This window comes from Lissotriton helveticus, chromosome 1_2, assembly GCF_964261635.1.
Source record: "Lissotriton helveticus chromosome 1_2, aLisHel1.1, whole genome shotgun sequence".
Taxonomy (NCBI): domain Eukaryota; kingdom Metazoa; phylum Chordata; class Amphibia; order Caudata; family Salamandridae; genus Lissotriton; species Lissotriton helveticus.
In genome coordinates, this window is record NC_136058.1 from 265,830,585 (window position 1) to 265,846,924 (window position 16,340).

Here is a 16,340-nt window from a genome sequence, read left to right on the forward strand (position 1 = left end):
GTTACTTTTTCTTTGGAGGAAGTCTGTCAGGGCATCCAAGCACTGTCCCGGAATATGGCCCCAGTGCCCGATTGGATTCCCCCGGACCGTTTTTGGGGTAATGATGTGGTCTGGGGTCCAGTCTTGACCTTGGTGCTAAATGCATCGGTAAGGGAAGGGATTTTGTCATCTTGGTCTTCTGCCTCTATAATACCGGTTTTCAAGAAGGGTGAAAAGGACAACCCACAGTGTTACCGCCCCATTTCCCTTATCAATGCAATCGTCAAGGTCCTTAGTAGGGTATTACTGGCTAGACTTTCATCATAGGCAGACACAAACAAGATAATAACAGCGGTGCAGTTTGGTTTCCGCTCGGGCAAACCACCTGAGAAATGTCTTAACCTCTATTTACTAGTTAATAAATGCACGGTAGCTCAACCTGGGGCTCTGTTTTTAGCATTCATGGACCTCACGTCCACTTTTGATCGGGTGAACCGAAAGAAGCTGTGGGACTTGTTTATCTCCTTGGGTGTTTACCCGAACAATGTAATTTTATTGATGAACCTCCATGCCCATACCACGGCAGCAGTTATATACTTCCGGGGGCGTGCCTTCTAGAACATTTTAACTGCACAAGGTGTGTTCATCAAGGGTGTATACTTGCGCCCTTTTTGTTCACCATTTATATCAATGGCCTTGACGATGCTCTTGTCTCATTACAGTCTCACTGCTCAGAGTTGGTGAGTAATTATTGTCAGTTTTATTGTACGCAAACAATGAAGTGCTTATGTAGCGCACAGCAATGGGTCGAAGGTTTTACTAGATGTGTTTGTCTCTTTTATGGACAGATTGGACCTGGCAGTCAACTTCACAACATCTTACGTTTTGAAAGTAGGTCTTGGTCGACTAGATCCAAAACGTTTAAGGCGGGTGCCATATTCTAGCAAAGGTTCCGGCTTTCTCATACCTGGAAACAATTTTTGACGCTAAACTGAATTGGAAACCCTTGATAGAGGGAAAGCTTAGCGACATGAACAAATCAATAGGGCCATAGCTAGCTATGGACAGAGACTGGGATCGTGGTTGCCACTCGCCAAGCGTGCTCTTAAAGCTTTATCAGTCTAAATATATCTGTAAGGTTTTATATGGCAGCGAAGTCTGGGGGTACACTACGGTGCATAAGTTACAGCTCATCCAAAACAAATTCTTGAGACGAATTATGGACGTCCCCCAGAGAACCCCCTCGTTCGCTGTACATGAAGAGCTTGGAGTAAATCACATTGCCGATCTGGTGGCAGTGGAACCTCTGTTGTGCTGGGTGGAGATATGGTCCAGGGAGGGTGCTGAGCTCAATCGCCTGATTGTGTCAGATGGCATTAGACCATGCTCACAAAATTCCCAGGCGTCCTTCAGCAGCCTAGGCAGGGCAGACATCTTTTACAATCATGATTATTTGAGTTTCAAGAGCTCAACAACGTAAAGGATCTGTTTTTAAAGCACCCCACTGTGCACCATGAAAATATTGAGCTCTTGAAGCCTTCAGTGAGGGGGCATCTTCTGCTGAAATCTGTGCAGGGTATGGAGGTTACCTTTCCATCCTCACTAGTGAAAAAGATATGTTTCTGGTGGCCCGTTTGAGGATTAACCAGCTAGACCATCTCTTGGTTCACCCCAACCCTTTTCCCCATCCACTCATCCCTCCTTCACCTGCTACATTCATTCAAATCTGAGAGGGCCCTGTGGCTGCAGCTGTAGGTCCCCACAGGATACCCTACACTTCGTTTTTGTATGTAAATATTTTAGCCACCCTAGTAAGCACTTTCTTCAGCCCCTTCTGAAAGATCTAAATTCTAAGCAAACCCGAGCGGTGCTCATGTACTTGCAGCTCTTGCCCAATGAGTATACCCTCTTTGTAATAACAAATTTCCTGTGGGCTGCCTATAGGTCATGGCAATCGAGACCCTATAGATTAGTTCATGAATTTATCCCTCTGCATTTTGTTTTTAATTGGATTTAATTATAAGTTTTATTGTTAATTATTTATGGAATCGTAATAAATGTATTTGTAGAATGACTTTATCTTATCTTACGGTTGTGATTGCATTTCATTCATTCATTCAGTCCAGGCTCAGGATCGTGTGCCAGAATGAGAGGAAGAATTCAGGCCAGTCAGTGATGGGACTATACATGCAAACTAGCATAATCCCCTAGGCTTCTAGAATGCCATTTAGACTAATGTAGCGTTCCTCGAGGTCTATGATTTCCTTGAGTGTATTCCATCTCATTCCTTTCTGGATTACAATAGAAACTCCCTGGGCGTAGGCCAAGTACGTGGCAACGTCCACCTTACCGTTCGAGCCCGCTCATAATCCAGCCCGGATGTGTGTTCAGAGGTAGAGTTCCAAGAGGAATCCAATATCTACCTTGTACCATCTAAAATGGGCGAAGATCGGCCTAATTCTGCGTGGAACCCCTATGCAACAAACATTCATTGACTTCAACAGAACCCAAGTTATCCATTCCTTACCTTAACAGGGGCCAGGTGTCCCACCTAGATAGTTGTTGATGCCAACCCAGCATTTTCCACCATGAGTATATGAGCATTTCGTGTAATGGAGCCTGTTTGTAGCTGTGTCTATGATGTTTCGACCTTATCTCTTGGTTAAAAGGTCTTCACCAGTACTCAAATACTTGTAGGACACATGGAAAAAGCCAGATATATGAGAATTAAGTAATATGCACTTAGTACCGGAGAGGTTTGTACCAGGAATATTTATGAACATCACTTACTTAAAGGGGTGGTTGCCCATCCTTAAAGGTACGTATACCAATCAAGAGCAAGGACATGATCCCAAAGTGCCATGCACCTGTGAAGTTACAAAGGTTAGAGATCCTGAGGCAAGATGTAAAAAAGATGTGTAGGAAACATTAGAAAAGTTTCCCGCGATGTGCAAATACTCCTAAGTGTGAAAATGAACAGTGATACTTACAATAATTTCCCTTCCGTAGTCAGAATCTGCTAATGGGAAAAAATAAACAGTTGGTTCTCATCGGATCTGGTACTACTCAGACGACAGTAGACATTGTTACAATCAATAAATAAACTTACCAAGACCTTCCTGCAGGGATGGATTGGGATTGAAAATCGGCCTGGACAAGCAAAAAAAAAATCGGCCCACATTTGCATAATGCCTTTCCTCAAATGACTGCTTCAGCATAATCTTATAAAAAAAAAGTAAAAAAGCGGGGGGTGGTTAAAAAAAATGTACACATTAGTTTACACTGCTGAAATACTTCAACTCAGGCCCCCTGCCCCCGCTCAGTATGTGCACAAGTTAATGGGCCTGCCAGCAAGACAAAGGGAGTAATACCTCTCCTTGTTGCTAAACAGGAGGTAACGAGCGCCCATCTGCCTATAGAAGGGCCACCCAGACTGACACCCACTGGGCCGCTGGCTGTTCGAACAATAAAGACAGCGCCCAAATCGGCCCCCGGACTGCTCAAAAAAGTAGCCCACAGCAGGAACCCGGACACCGGCCCCTCGGGCATTGCCCGAATGCCCGCGTTACCAATCCGACGCTGCCTTCCTGTGTATGTATAAGAGCAAGATTGTGTAAACCAAAGATACGCGGGTAGCTGCTCCAAGCTTTCACCATCAAATAAATCGTCCATGAGCGTCTTGAAATCACAAAAGCACAGAGCCCCCAGCCGGGCAAAACAATTCACCTGCAGGTGTCCAGCGGGAATCTATCTCGTTAGGGAAGAGCACATAGAAAAACACCGGTCTGCGGTATTTCTCACTTTGACAGAAGCGAGGGACCTTCGGAAGCTCGAGCGGGTGCCACGCGGTGCCGACGTCAGAGAAATCTGGGTCAGGAACTGCAGGGCGTGGCGCACCGTCACGGTCAGGTGGGAATCTTTCAGATGTATGCAGTGTCCGTCATTTGTTTCCGACATGGCCTACTGTCCCAAGGGTACCACACTTACTAAAAAAGGTCAATTGGCTATAGAAAACCAATTAGAGCAAGTCAACAGCTGACCCATTAGGAGAAAAAGAATGAATCTTTTAACCAAAATTGTTCACTATATACAATTTTTAAGGGAGAAAAACAGCGAATAAATGCATCTGTGTTAAGTTGTGACACAGATACACTGCAAGGATTCTGGTCAGTACAAACATTGATGAAGTATGAACAGAGAAACACATATATTTACAGCAACTACTTTTCATGTTATCACAAACCTGCCACCAAGTTCAACCACAAGGATGACAATCTATGCAATAATACACCTGCCATAATATTAGATTCTATGAATAATTCTAGCAACCAAAATATGGTCACTGTACGCTATAGAAGAAATACTCGTGTGACCACTGAAATGCAAGGGACTAGGTCAGTATAATCACAAATGAAATACAAGTAAAGTAACACAAATATTTACTAGAATAACTTTTCATGTGACTTCAAAATTGAATCCTTGTGTAGTGGTCCACCTGCCATGATAGTAAGTCCTATGTTGACCTGATAGCTATACATGACAATAAGGTGCAGTTCCAGTTGTATGAGAAGAAACATAATACTCTCCAGTAATCGTATACCACTCTTCCATGGTATTGGGTCCCATCTCAACTGAGTTGATAGAAGATCCATTTGCGCTCAATCTTCTATAACAGCTGTTGCAAGTCTCCTCCTTTGAGTGTTTTTTTTCAATCACTCAGTTACTTGCCACCACAGGTCCTCTTCGATGTTCCCCTTTTCCAGGAAAGTGTGTCACCAATGGTGCAGCGGTACCCTGGCAGCAGAACCTACTTCTAAATTGGCCAAATCTCAACTTTGTAGTTTGTGTGGTCTGTCCCATATAAAAGAGTTCACAAACACACCATATACTGTCAGCCACATTAGTGGAATGACAATCCAAAAAGAATTAAAAACCTTGCTTTATGTTGGTATGAATAAAGGTTTTGGTATTAAATGTTTATTGGCGTGCCACACAATCGCCACATTTTAAATTCCTATTTATTGCTCGTAGCCCTAGTGCCATAATTGTGCTTCTTTTTACTATGACTTTATATTCACCAGCATGTACACTGTGGTCCTTGATGTTTTGACCATGCTATAGGGAAACATAATTAGGTCCAATGCAACGTTACCTGTTCTCAGTATATTCCAACGTTTTTAATAATTTTCACAACTTTATATGTGAACTGAAGGTCATGACACACCTGCTTGTCTTATTCCTTTTGTGGCTTGGGGATAAAAAATCCTTTCTTGTTGAGACTCACAAACGTATTATCACTGCTTTAGCAGTTTTGGTTGGGTAACCTCTGGCTTATAGGAATTGTTGTACGATAGTTGTCCCTTCAATGTCATTGTTTTTAAAGGTATATTTACATCAAAGTATTAAAAACAATCCAAAGAGAAGGCCATCTCTTAGGGCGCTGGAATTGAAACTCTGGTAGCGCAGAGTAGTGCTGAGCTTTCGATCCACTCTTTCAATAGTAAGATCCAAAGAGTGAATAGTGATATTACTGTTGTTGTAGGTAAATGTAACAGTTTATTGGATAGCATTCAAATGATTCACAAAATATGTCAGCGTGTGTGAGGGAACTTTCTAGATAAAGAATATATAATCAGTGTACCTCTTGCAAAAAGGATGTGGTCTTAAAAAGGACTGCCATTGTAAAAACAAAATGCTTTTCAAACTTTTCCACAAAGAGATTTGCTAGATCTGGAGCATAATTTGCCCCCATAGATGTCCCCATACATTTTTTTTGTAATGATGCTCACTAAATAAAAAGTAATTCCTAGTAAGGCCTATATCCAGGAGGGACGTAATGAAGGTTGTTGGCACTCTTATAGGAAGTGGTCTGGTATTCAGAACATCATCAATGACCATCATCCCTTCGTTCTGAGGGATATTTGGTTACAGGGATTGAATACCCATTGCTACAAATGCTTTTATTTCATTATCAAATGAAAGGTCGTCAATGAGGATGATCATGTGTGAACCACCCTTGACAAAGCTTACTGTTTGGGGGGGACTCGGGGGCATATTATCAAGCAGGGCGATAGGCAATTATCACCGCTTTAGCGTCTGTTTTCGGCCGCTAAGCGGCGATAATTCTATCGCCCTATTAGCAAGCTGTCGTGAACTGATGTTAGTGACAGCTTTTAGGTGATAGCGAACGGTTTGGGGCCCGCTATGCATGTCAGCGATGCTTATCGCTAATGACATGCAAAGTGGGCGTCCCCATCCAGTTAGCGACTGAAAGCAGTCGCTAACGTCGCTATCGCCTATTAGCAAGGCAGGCGTAGCGATGGAAATATTTGCGCTAAGCGCGAATATCTCCAAATACTAACACCTGCCCAGACCAATTCTTAGCCATGTTATCCAATGGGAGGTGGATAACATGGCTAAGAGCATTTTGTCACTAATGCGTGAATATCGCTGTATTCTCAGCGATATTCACGCATTTCGCCGCTATCGCTGGATGTTGTAGCACAATGGAGAAAAACGTTGCTAATAGCATGTTTTCTCCACTAACATATCCAGCGATGGCAGCGATAAAAAAAAATGAGCTAAGCGCATTTTGCGATGAATATCGCTAATCCTTGGTAATATGCCCCACAGTCCTTTATGAAAAGATGTATTCGCCAACGGTGGGATTTGTAGATATTTTAGGACCCTGTAGAGCCCGTGGAGTACTAGTGTCCTGGGTATTTTCTTACTGAGAAAAGAAACTCTTTCAGACTTAGGAAACCAAAGCCTTTTGCTTCAAAAGTGACCTCAGGGGTAGAGGTCTGAGGGTACGATCTGCATAGGAAAAGGTCCCAAAGATCAAGTGTTGCACTAGCTCTATCAGTGAATGAATATATATATTAAACTAAATGGAGAAGAGGCAAAACCCTGGACTATCCACAGTTCGGGTTAGCATGAGCCAACCTTAACAGGTGCAGGGAAACTACCTGGGAAGTTCCCAAAAAAAAGGGCGGGAGTCAGCTGAGGTCTACACCTATCAGCCGTGATGTAACAAGAACATCGGTAGAATGTTAGGCAAGATGGCTGGAGGATTGGCTAGTGCCTCAGGCATAATGGGAAGTCCCTTAGCACAATGAGGAGTGCCATTAATAGGATAACCAGCACCGTGGCATATTGAGCAGTTTTACCAGCAGGACGAGATGGAGACTAATAAAAGAGTTATTAAAGCTGTGGGAGATAATTTTGCTTTGTGCCTTAATTTTGCTCACTGCCTGATTTCTGATCCTACGTTTTTGCCAGAGAGCAATCGGACTCCTTGAGAGTGCTATGAGGAGTGTGAAATCGAGTGCACTGTGTTTTCATCCAATTTCACTTTTTTAGTCCAATAAAAATTGTGTTTTGGCTTGTGCTTTCTTCCAGTTCAAATCCCCTCATGTATTACCTAGAGGAATTTAAAGAGGTAAATAAGCCAGGAAGGGGAACTGCTGATAATTTTAACATTTAGTAAAACTGAAATTGAATGTTATTGCTCATTCTGAAACATACCACTGATAATCGGGGGTTAAACCTAACCAGTGTAGTACCTTGTGTAGGAGAGTAGGATCTGCTTCTTATAGTTTCCCCCACTTTTTGCTAATGTTTCACTGTTTTCAACTTAGTCTGGCTGGGATCCTGCTATACAGGACCCCAGCCTAGCTCCTTTCTCTTATAAACTGATTGCATGTACTTTAGGTACACTCCAGATTGGATTCTGCGTACCTTTATAAGTCCCTGGTATATGGTATACTATAAACCGAGGGCATAGGTACCCCAGTGGCCTCCCAGAGGCGGTAGCATGTATTATGCCACCCCTAAGAGGCCACTCACATTGACACCACAGGTCTGCTACTGCAACCTGTGTAAGGTGGTGCATGCACTCCTTACGTAGATATAGGCTCACTATATCTACCTTATCACTGCACATATAAACCTATCAGTCAACCCTATGGTAGGCCTTATCAATCCTGAAGGCAGGGTACTGGGTTTTATGTGAGAGTGTGCCCATGCATGAGCAGGGGCCCTCTGTAGCATTCGGAATCTATTCTCCGGGGTTGTTCTGTGATGCAGTCAACCAAATACTCTTAGGTGCATTATAACCTCGCGGTAAATGCTAACTTTAAAACAGCTGCATGGAAACATGTCGTGTTTGGTGTCACACACCTTGGAATCATACCTCCACACCAGTAACTGGCGGGGAGGTATGATTCGACCCTCCTAGAGGGAGAAATATGAAAACACCGGTACACCCAGAGCCAGCTTTCTCAACCCTGGCATCACAAGACGGCTGCTGCCAGCCACAGACACAAGTATTCCCTCCTGCTGCTGGACGAAACTCCAGCAGGGGGAAGGCTGGGCAATAGGTTTCCTGTCACAGGGAGGTGTAACCACCTCCCAGACACGCTTTAGTGTATTGGGGCTGGGCGGGTGCACTCCATGAGTACTTTGATGTCTGCACTGGGGGCACATTTGGTGTCCCTGTGCATAGTCCAGCTCAAACCGGTTGCAGGGGCTATCAGCCCCTGCTCGGGCGCGAAACTGGACAAAGGATATGGGTGTAGCCACCCCTCTGTCCTGACCCTCCCATAGGTGGGTCTCCAGAGTTTGCCCCACCCCTTTGTTGGGTATAAAGTAGGAACCCCTGGCTACAGGACTTTAGATTTACCTGGATGAAACTCTGCTACAGAAACCAAGTACTTTGACGATCTACACTGCGCTAGATGACTGAAGAATCTCCCTTGGAGTAAAGGAGTTACTCCCCTCCTAACCAGGCACCAAAGACGTATCTGACCGGTTTGCAACTCCGAAGCTCCTGAGGACTCCCATGACTTTTGCAACACAGGAGGTGGGTTTCCAAGTGTCCCCGAGGTCGACTAGTGTGCTCGGCAAACCTGCGACCCGTATCCCTCGTGGGGACCTTGCAACCCGAACCCCTGGGTACCGTGTCCATTTGCAGAAGCATCTCCTTTCCGGCAACCCCATGAAGCTGTGCTTTGGGCTACTTGTAGTCCAGACCCTGAGCAGTAATTCTACCAAAGATTACCGGCCTACACTCCACGAGTGTTCCGTGGCCTGTATTTTGTGATTCCTCTGGAGGTCCCTTCGCGATCCCTGGTCAGTTGGCCTGTGGGTCCCTGTGAAGGCAACTGTAACTTTCAGTGGGCTTACCTGGTTGCTCCAAATATGCCCTGACTCTCCATCACTTGGGGAGTCCCCAGGATCTTGCTGGTCCTCATCGAAGCATCTTTTCTCTGACCGCAAGGGTTGCAATGGCCAAGGCTTGTTGGTGTTCAATCCGGACACTGACCCCCAGCACTCGACCTCCGTCGTGGGACAGCTTGCCTATGGACTTGGTCATCATCGACGTCTACTGGTCCCCGTGGCTGCAGAGTCAAGCTTCTCCTCTTCTCACCAGAAACACCCGACATTGGTGGGCATTCGTCTACCGAGCCCCTGGTCACTGGCAAGTGACCCAGACTCTGTCCCCTCTGCTTTCAGGTTCTTCTCAGCTTCGATCCAGGCTTGGATCACACCGGACACTTTTCCTCTTCACAGCAGCAGCACTTTGCAGCATCTCGCCATTGAAAACGATGAAGATTCCCAACACCATTTGACACCCTGGGTTAGGTAACATGAGTACTTCGGTGCTAACATGGGTGCTGGCCTTAGAACCTTCTAAGTCTGAAAGGGCTTGCTCAAAGTCCTCTCCTAAGTGTCCTTAAACTTTAAAATTCCAACTGTGAATTTCCCATAGGATTGTAGGGAGATCGCAGCTGTGTTCTCACACTGCACACGTCACCCATGGGTCCCCTGTGTCACTACCTTGGTTGATTCCCTGGGGTCCCAGGGATTTTACGTGCTCTAGGCACTGTGTCTTGTCAAGTCATGGTTGTTATACCACTTTCTTAGTATATGGTTCGGTCTCCCCCTGGAGCCCGCTGTGTATTGTACTATTTACTGTCGTTGTAGTTCTGTAATATTGTGTGCTTTGTTCTCTAATCTCATAAAGAGGTTAGTAGAGAGTGTTTAGTAATAAATACAAATATTTTATATATACCTTGTGTGGTTCTCCTTTCATTTGGTCATTCAGAAGTTTATAGACTGGTAAAACAAGCTGCTTTACATTCTTTTGAGACTTAGCCTGAAGGAAAAGGTTTAATATGGTGGCGGTGTCTATCAGACACCGCCAGCCATATTAGCATTAGCATTTTCAATGCCTTTCGGAAAGGCGTGCGGAGACACCCTGCGGGGGCCCGTTGCGGGCCCCCAGGGACTCCGGGGGTGTAGGGGGTGCACATGGGGGGTACCTATGGTACCCCCCAGCATTGCAAAGTACAACGTGGCAGGCACCGCGCGGTGCCTGTCACGTTGTGCTTTGTAATGTACAACATGTATCTTTAGCATTGCGGCGGGCGGTGCTTTTAAGCACCGCCCGCCGCAATGCTAAAGATACAGCGCCCGCCACTGTGGCGCGCGCATCCTAATACCCCCAATGGGACCCCCGCCCTTATGGCGGGAGGTCCCTACACACGACAGGATGACGGGCGGACAAAGTCCGCCAGTCATCCTAATGAGCCCCTAAGAGAATAAACAAATCCCTGTATATTAGATAGCCTGCTGTTGTACATTGAATGGTAGTAGCAAAGAGACTATGTAGAACTAATAATTCCTTTTGGAATTTTTCAAAAGCTGAATTGCTTCTTCACATATGTTTTTACTAGATAATTCAGACTATTTTGTGAAATAGAAATTCTAATGATTTTTTGTTATAGCAGGTCGGTCCCTGCCACGAGTCTGGCCAACGATGACTAGGAAGTGTGCTGAAAGAGTTTATGCCATGGGACCACTGGTGGGATTTGTGGGGTGCTTGGAAGACATACTTTGAGGCCTCTCTTTTGAACAATATTGAATGTATTACCCATCTTCAGCTAATTGGTTCCCTTGTGATGACAAACAATATTGAATTATACATTAAACTTTCAGAAACGGCGTAAAAAAAACAGTTGAAAGCCCCAGCTGCCCAGAGACTGGCAGCCAGATAGCAACAAAAGAAAGCTTAAATAAACACAGATAAAACTTTTTGTTTTGTGCTTGGATCCAAATTTTTTTCTTGCAATATTTTATGTGGAATTTAGTGTCAAATTCACCTGTTTCTACTTTTGCAGGACAGGCACGTCAACAGTGACATGTGGATGTTTACTGAACTTGTGCATAATATTAAAGCGTGACATATGCACTTAGAAATTGACATTGTAGATATAATTGTCTGGTATAACTAATCACAAATGAGTCCGAGTGGCATTCTCACTGTAACAGTGTATAAAGCAGTGCTTCAGGGATCTTCAGAATTCCATTAAGGGAAATTTCATAACTTTGTACTTGATTCTCTTCCTCTGCTTTGTCACCTACAGTTCTCTATACAGTAAACTCCGACCCCGTTGAGTAAGAGAAATGGGAGGGGGTGGGAGACAGGAGGTGGACATAGAGGCATAGGGAATGGTAAATTGAGACAGGTGAAGCAGAAGTTGAAGGGGGTAGTGATAAGGAAGATGGTAAGTGGAGATAGAAGGTAAACAGAGAAAAGTGAGCTAGTTAGAAAGGAAAGGAGAAGTAAATTAGGGAGAGGCAGGTAAAGAGAAGTAAAGGGGGACTGGTAAGGTACAAGTGTGAGGTGTAGAGGCTCAGAAAGAAACAAGTAAGGAGATGTAGCAAGGCAGAAAATGGTGGGGTGCACCGAGGGGTGAGCTAGAGAGAGAGGTGAGGTAAGAAGAGAGGTGTGAAAGAGGTAGAGGTAGAGGTAGGTAGAAAGGTGAGTTGGAGATTGAAGTATAGAAAGTGAGAGAGAAGGACATGCTAGGCAAGAAGAGGCAGGCGTGGAGAAAAAAGTAGCAGAATAGGCAGTGAGGCAGAGGTAACAGATAGAAAGAGGTATGGGGAGGTGAAGGTGGAGGGGTAAAAAAATCAATGACTTCAGAGAGATGGAGTGAGAGGGAGTGGTGAACTAAACAAAAGAGGTAGAGCACATGGAGGGGAAATACAGAGAGATAAGACAGAATAGAGCAATAAGGTGCAGAGAGAGGTGTGAGCTAGACGGACGGTTGAGGTAGAGAGCGGGTAGAGATGTATAGATGAAAAGTTGCACATAGAGAGGGGGGAGAGGTGAAGTCATCATATAAAGGTAAAGAGCTGGAGAGAGAGAGGTGCTTTGAGAGAAAAGTGAGTTAGAGAGACGTGAGATAAAAAGGGAGTAAGTAAAAACAGATGAAGTTCCAGGTAGAGATGGGGTTAGGAGAGGGGGAGTGACGTAAGGAGAAAGAGGTCAATGATGTCACAGCCTGCACTCCCCTCTCAGAGAGCCGCCACTGAATTTAAAGCGCCTTCCAAGGGATCTACGCGCCTTCAGTGCCCTACTGCATCGCCGCTGTACTGAAGGTACTGAACTGTGCTGGCTCAATTGTTTGTTGCACCCGCTTTGCCAAGTTTTCAAGAAACAACCCCTCAAAGTTTGAGTTTGTTTCCTGAAAAGCAAATACATTGGCCTTGATACACAGGGAGTAGTCTCCGGCTTGTATTCATAGTTCTTGTTTTATGTAGCGCTCCCTAATTATGTTATCAAGACCAATAAATGACAATTGTTACTGTCACCCAATTTAATTATTCTCAATTTCTCAACCTCAAATGGGCGGGAGGGCTGACTCAGTCTGTGATTCAAACGAGCTGAGTCATCCTACAAGCATGTATAGCCATTCATGTCCAGGAGTGATTCCCTGATACACCCACAGTCCTGCACATCAAGACATCATGTTCTGTTCTCACACACAAAGATAAAAGTAGCAGATAAGGACCCACAATACACAGCTAATGGGCCCATGCCATTTACCCTGCTACTTCAGAGATTATACTTAAGCTCGGTCTTTGTGCTTATCAGTATATTGTATGTACAGATGGTGTTTGCTGCCGTATTTGGCAGCGGGTGAGACCTGTGGTTTGCACACCACGTCAGAATGGGGAGTAACATGTGGTATTGAGTTATTCTCCATTCAGAGGCGCACAACTCAATTGGGTGCCAATTTGGCACCCAGCAATTTGTGCCCCCATGGCTATTGCAAATTATTATATGATTTTTGTTGGCAGGACTTTCGCCTGCCTGTTCTCCATCTTTCTGTAGCACAGCCTACGCTACTCTGTCACTGGCACTGCCTTTACGCGTGCTCCATGGTTATACTACTGATAGTGGTACAGGTAAAAAGATTCAGTGATAAGACCAGACCTGGCAGAGGAATCAATTCTCCGTCCTCATGGTCCTTCAAATCTCACATCCCTTTTCTCTGAATGCATCTTCTCAGCACACAACCCAAAGTCATCACCCTAGTATATGTATATTTTTTTGCAGATTCATATAGCGCAAACTCGACCCAACGGTATTGGAGCGCTTTACATGAGCACCAGTTACGTTACACGAGGACACATTCATTTATATTTTTTGTAGGCACGGGAAGATTAAGTGATTTGCCCAGAATCTCAGGACGGGAAGATTAAGTGATTTGCCCAGAATCTCAGGATGTGGAGTCTACCCCGAGGCTCGAACCTTGGTTTCCCAGATCCGAAGTCGACAGTCTAGCCGTAAGACCACATCCTCTCCCCATTACACACACAGTACCAAGGCTCATTAGAAGTCAAATACTAATAGGAATTACTGCATCGCCTATGTCATTCTACAAGGTATATCACAAAATAAAATGATGGACAGAATGATGAAACTTTTCAAACCCTCAGTCCGAGTCACAGATCTGGGTTTAACCCATCGATATTTTGCTCGCTACTTCACCCCAGTTTGGACCCAGCCATAAGCAAATAAGTCTTGACCCAGCTCCCCATGGGAACAGCCCAGCCGGACTGCTAAGCCAGGGCCTCCCTGGACCGGACACGAGCATCCTGGGACCGGTTTCAGAGTATTACCCCTCATCAGGCAGCCTAGCTTGAATCCAGTGGCGCAGCAAGCAAGGGGCCCACGTCTTGGCAAAAGCGATGGATTAAAACTAGATCTTTGTGACTGGGGTGAATGCTGGCATTGTTCAGCATTCCATCCATCATTTGTTCTTTTTGCTTCACAAGGTATGCCAGTTTTACCGGCTTGCAATGATGCATAGGGAACATACCAATACCACACCATGAGGGTTTTTCCTGAGGAAAAATATGATTACCTTCTGATTTTCCATACTTAGTATACCAACGCTGTCGGACTTCCTGCACTTGATTGCCACAGGCTTTCCCTCTGTATGATAAGTTCACCCCATGTAAATGTTTTCCTGGAAAATGTGTACTGAAAAAATTCTCAGATATGCTGTAATTTCGCACATCTTGAAGTGCGAGCTCGGGCATAAAACCCTGTTTGTATTTCAATCAGCATTGTCAGGGCACTCAGAAGGAGGCCCTCATACTACCAGGAGCTCCTGGTAGTATGAGGGCCTCCTACAATTCGGATCACTGATATTGTGTGGACAGAATATTGTGTCAAAAATATCGAGGACCAAACTATCGAGAAGGTAAGTGCAAATAGGTAAGTACAGATTTACTATTCTTAACTTCACATCTACATACCTTGAAGATATATATATTGTCATGGTGGTTATATGTGGAGGTATATATTGTGAAACTTTACTTGTATAGAAACTTACCTTCTCACTATTTTTGTTCTTGATAGTCTTGACACGATATTTCGTCCTACGATAATTTTAGTTCTAATATTTTGTGTAGACACCCTACCACTCATATCCCAAATAACGCCGCTACTATCACCATATGACTGCCACAGATGCTGATTCCATCAAGTCTAAACTCCTCTAACTCTGTGCACAGTCAGAGATGCGGGAACAATTGTTAGAGTGGGGGTGCCGGCCAGTGTCATCACCTCACTAAAGGCACAGGGGATATGTGTCAGTCTGTCTTTGAAAACAACAAATATGCAAGCAGAAAGGCCTTTTCTTGTCCATTCTCCATCTAAACTCGTTCTGGTTTTATAAGGCTGTTTCAGCACCTCCCGCACCCTACTTCCAGTGGCACTGTCAATGCAGTGGGTGGTGGGTTCATTGAATTCCACATGCACTTGATTCAGCTGATGAGGGACACAGCAAGGGTTATGGCTCTTGTGCACTATTGTGCACGGTTATGCACTACTACTGCTGCTGTCACCTCAAATCAGGAGCCATCCTGCCAGAGGGCATCCATGACCTCTTGCCAGAGCAATTTCTATCACCTTTTCATGAGATCATCCTAAAGTGGAGACATATCAAGCTAGCTAGTGTAATATTCTGTTTATTACCCCCCTTCATTGTAGGGCAGGACCATGATTTGGGAGAGGCCAAGCCTTGAGTGAGTCTTGATGCCTCTTGCCTGCTTCAACAATAGTAATAAACAGTGTATTATACTCTGCAGAGCAGCATTAGTGGTTTATGCCATGGCATTTTCCTAATGTATTCATTAAAAAAAAGGTTTAGCAAAAACCAGGGTGCACGCGTTCAATGTTGGGCAGTAAGGTAAAATCAAATTGAAGAGACATCCAGATTATCAGGAGAGTTGTTTCCGCGAATAAAGCAATTGTAACATGCAATCTGTGAGTCACCAATAATTATTTTCTCATATGCATTTCCTGTTACTGTGATACTACACTGGATTTAGGCATTTGCACTTCAGTAATAAATGTGTGAATTCGCTTTTATAACTACCTTTTTTCTAATTAACATGGGCTTCTATTAAAGAAAACTGAAAAAACACTGACATTCGCAAGTTAGGGTAGGGAGCAGAATCCATTAACTGGCACAACAGCTATTCCAACCATAACTCACATGCCAAAGGCAATGCTCACAACCTCGCCCATAAATAAAGAGATCCAATTACAAATGTTGTAATGATTACATATCAAATTACCCTTACAACTCTGACAGACACAACTATAAATATAGTATCATTAATTGGTTTGATTTGATTATGTGTTGTTGTTTAATTACATTCCACACTTAAGTGCTGTTATTTGTTGGTATAAATTGTATGATGTCATAAGCATTGCATTTGGTGTGTGAGTTATTGTTTGCATAGTTATTGTGTGAGTCAACGCTTGTGCTCCTAACCATAACTCGTGATTTTTGGTTCCCGGTTTTAATGCAACCATAGCTACAAATTGACTGTGACCCTGATTATGAGTTGGTCCGTATGTTCCCTTCATCCATGTTAAATTTCAGCAGGTCAAACCTGTTGAAATGTAACAGGGAAAAACCATACAGTATTTACTGCATAATATGGATTTTGGTGTTTTAAACACCAACATTTTCATGTCATTCCCCACC